This window comes from Chrysochloris asiatica, unplaced genomic scaffold (assembly GCF_000296735.1).
Source record: "Chrysochloris asiatica unplaced genomic scaffold, ChrAsi1.0 scaffold00036, whole genome shotgun sequence".
NCBI classification, from domain to species: Eukaryota; Metazoa; Chordata; class Mammalia; order Afrosoricida; family Chrysochloridae; genus Chrysochloris; species Chrysochloris asiatica.
In genome coordinates, this window is record NW_006408554.1 from 13,241,280 (window position 1) to 13,245,750 (window position 4,471).

Below are 4,471 nucleotides of genomic sequence, written 5' to 3' on the forward strand. Positions count from 1 at the left end.
TGGTCCTGCCCTCTGATCTCAGCACACACCGAGGAGCCACGGGGAGTATCCCATGTCCCAATCAATTCAGAAATCACCGTATTTTCCATTCAACAGTCAAATTTCTCTACCATTGGGTGTGGGAAACTGATGCCCTGCACATTATACTGGATCCAAAATTCTGGAGCTGCTCTGATAAAGAACCTCTGATTTTTCTGTGCCTCTGTTGAGGAGCATCTTCTACCTGATTCTGCTTCTTCCACCCTCAAACCTTCTCCATCAAAAAGTATTCACTTTTTAAGGCACCTTAGCAAGGTTAAGATAAGTGTATTACTGAGAGAACTTGGCTACACCTAACATTGATTGCAGAGACCTGTTGAAACACTTTTTATTTGGAACAAATTCATGCATGTATGAACTGAAATCCTACATCTTGTTGTTGTTAAATGTGGTCGAGTTGGTTCCAACCCATAGTGACCCTGTATAGCATTTCTGAAGAGTGACTACTGAGCTTGAACCTCCGAACTTGCAGTTCAAATGAACTTTGTAGTCCAAGGTATTATTAACCCACAGTACCACACCAGGAATCCTACTAGCAATATTTTAAAATTCACCCTTGCATATTGCTGTTAAGGGAAAAGATGAGGAAGGGAGGAGAGCATATCAGGAATAAATACTATTATGTTATGGTTTTATGTTAAAAGCTGTTTAAATGTTAAACGTTATTGAAATTGTAAATTGTGTCATGTAATTATGTGGTAACCACTAAGAAATCAACAAGAAAAAACATTCAGAAGAAAACACAAATGCTTATCAGAAGAAAGCAGTTAAATGCAAACAAAATGAGAAAAATCAGAATTTAAAAAAAAGAAGAGACAAGACATAGAAAACAAGTAGCAAAATGAGTGAAGTATACACTTTGTTTTCAGTAAAAACCTTAAATGTAAAAGACCTAAAAACCCCAAGCAAAAGGTAGGAGATGCCAGAATGGATAAAAAACATGATCTATCCTTTTGCTACATACATTTAACAAACCTTAGACATAAGGACAAAAACAAACAGAAAATTATAGGATGGAGAAAAAATGCATCCAGTAAACAAAAATGTATTCAGTAGACTCGTTCCATAAAACCAGTAAACAAAAAAAGATCAGGGGAGATCACACTGTTATCTGATAAAATAGACTTTAAATCAAAATCTATTACAAGAGATAAAGAAGTACATTGTTGTTGTTAGGTGCCATCGAGTTGGTACCGACTCATAGCGACCTTATGCACAGTAGAATGAAGGACATTACAATATAATAAAATAGTTAATCCAGCGAGAAGATATCATAACTAAAAAAATATATGTACCTAACAGCAATGCTCCAAAATACATGAAACAAATACTGACTAATATGAAAGGAGAAATACATACTTCCCCAATAATCATAGGAAACTTAAATACAACACTTTCAACTATAGAAAAAACATCTTAAAAGAAGATCACTGGGACATTGAGAAATTAAAACCATAAGTCTAAAGGACATATATAGAACATTCCTCCCAGCATATCATAATACACATTCTTCTCCAGAGCACATGGAACATCTTCCAGAATATCCACTATGCTAGGGAAATAGACAATAGACAAAACAAATCTTTAAAAAATTTTAAAGTTAAAATTATAAAAAGAATTTTTATTTTACCATAATGGTCTAAAGCAAAAAATCAACAGGAAAAATAAGGGGAGAAATATATAAGGAAATTAAATAATCCACTATTAAAATGAGCTGGACTGCAAAGTTGGTTTGAACCACAAGGTTGACAGTTCAAGTTCACCAGTTGCTCCTTGGAAACACTATACAGGGTTGCTATGTGTTGGAACTGACCCTTCAGCACTTAATAACAAGAACAACGAAAATTGTTGGGTTATGTTGTTTTCATTGTTAAGTGTCGTCGGGTTGGTCCTAACTCATAGTGACCCTGTATAGGGTTTATGAGTGGCTAATGGATTTGAACCACCAACCTTGCAGTTCAAGCCAACCTTTTTTTCCAGTGTATTATCCCACAGCACCACACCGGGACTCCTATTGGGTCATGGAAGAAATCAAAAGTGAAATTTTTAAATTCCTGGAATAAAATGAAAATGAAAACACAACATATAGAAATCTTTAGGCATAGCAAAGGCAGAACTCGGTGAGAAGTTCATAGCAATAAATGCCTATATTAAGAAAGAAGAAAAATCCAAGCTCATTAACTTAAACTGACAACTTGAACACATAATAACAAAAGCTATCAGGAAAGAAAGAGAATCATAAATTTCAGAACAGAAATAAACAAAATAGAAAAACAATAGAGAGAATCAACAAAACCAGAAGTTGTTTTTTTTCAAAAGGCTCAATAAAAAAGACAAGCCACTGACTAGACTGACAAAAAATAAAAACAAGAGAGATAAATAACCAAATTAAAAAGTAAAACTGGAAGACTTCCAGTTTAGCAGAGGCTGAGCAGAGTCAGGTAGGACAGGCTCCGTGGGGAAGGGGCTGAAAACCCAGAGATGCTGCTCTCACAGAATAGCAACAGAGCTCTGGATCTAGCATAAAGGTCAGGGCATCAATTTCCCACAACCACCAGTGGAAAAATCATGGTATAAAGGAAAATATTGCGATTTATAAATTGCTCAAGACAGGGGATCCCTCTGCGGCCATTCCTTGGCAGATGTCAGAGGGCGGGGCTACAGCCAGACCCACACAGGGAACTGGCACAAAAAGCGGTACAGTGACATTTGCAAAGGGAGGTGTGGGCGGATTCTGCACATATCTTCCTTCTCTTACCTGTTGGCCTTCTTTGCCCAGCCTGGACACCTTCAGGAGGGTGGGTGCATACCCCCAAAAAAGTCCAGCATTGAGACCACAGCTTTCCCACAGCACAGAGAGAAAGAGCCCCATCAGTCCAAGGCCAAATTCTTTGACTTTTGCCTGTGGGTCCCAGCCCTAAAATTAATTTGTGCAAGACCCTATACTCCTGCCTACCCAGCAAGAAAAAAAGCAGGTTTGGCCTGACAGATAAACCATATAAACAATCTGCAAAACCCCTACATAAAAAGATGCAACTATTTCAAGAATTACACTGTGCACACACTGACCTTCAGAGACAAAAACAGTCAACAGAAACCTGAGCAGAGAGGGTGGCAGGAATGGCGGTCATTAAAATGGGAAAGCTGTCTACCATGCCTACCAGGTCTGATATGTGCATCTATAAGTGTATTTGCAGCCAAAGAAGAATCTAAAAAACAGCTCGTGAAACCAGAGCAGCTCCTGATATATACTGCACCACCTCTGCAGTCTAAATATATTGAAGAGCAGCCTGGTAATTTGAAGTTGGACTTTGCTTCCATCCACCATACAACTGGTAGATATATTAGCTAGTTCAAGGGTATATATGTCTTTGTGAAAAATGGGATAGTGGATGCAGAACAATTTGGAAAAGATGAAGAATCCTCCTGAAGATTTTCTTCCCAAAATTGGAGTGATTACTGTCTCAGGATTGGCCAGCTTGATTTTGTCAAGAAAAGGTTCTAGATTTAAGAAAATTGTTTATCCATTGGGACTAGCCACTTTAGGTTCAACTGTTTGCTACCCAGTTCAGTCAGTAATAATTGCAAAGGTAACTGGGAAAAAGACATATGATGCAAGCCAGCAAAATTATGAAGCAGTTAAATCATCACTGTCAAAAAGCAACAAAAAAGAATCACTCCCTGAACCTAACGGAAAAACTGAAAAACTGAGGTAGGAAGTCATGTTGAAATAGAAATACCTACAAAGACAACTCAAGTACTGAAACATTCAGTGCATTTGCCAACAGAACTCAGCTTTCACAAAGACCAAATCAGAACCCACCTCAGGTACTAGACAGTTTATGCCTGACCCGAAGCTCATGGATCACACGCAGTCCCATCCAGAAGATGTAGATATGTACAGCACTAGAAGCTGAAATAGACTGCATAGAGAACTTCAAGATGTGTGAAGTTGCAAATAATAATAAAAAATCATGTAACGTGTACTGTAACTTATGACACATAAAGCATAAGTTTAAAATTTCCCCTCATGTCTTGTAATGTATAGTTTGACCAATGACATACGTGATTAATATACAAATTGAATACAGTACAAACAGTATTGAATAACTGATGAGGAGACGCTGGTAGTAGGATACATTTGAATACTTTTAAGGATGCTTATAAAAGACTAAAGTGGAATAAAGACACGGACAATGACGGAATTAAAATATGAAAATATGTACATATATACACAAATATACCTGCTCTTTGTTGTTGTTGTTAGGTGCCATCGAGTCGGTACCGTCCCATAGCGAACTTATGCACAGCAGAAAGAAACACTGCCCGACCCTGGGCCAACCTCACTATTGTTGCCACTCTTCAGTCCATTGATGCTGCCACTTGGCCAATCCATCTCGTTGGGGGTCTTCCTCTTTTTCTCTGATCCTCC

General features: G+C 37.9%; 1 protein-coding gene and 1 pseudogene across 4 annotated transcripts in view; one reads left to right on the forward strand and one right to left on the reverse strand.

The window, feature by feature from the left end:
* TRIM55 (tripartite motif containing 55) overlaps positions 1 to 4,471 on the reverse strand; it is a 122,351-nt gene that overhangs the window by 64,369 nt on the left and 53,511 nt on the right. The gene's annotated exons all lie outside the window — the stretch shown is intronic.
* LOC102834784 lies at positions 3,160 to 3,956 on the forward strand (annotated as a pseudogene).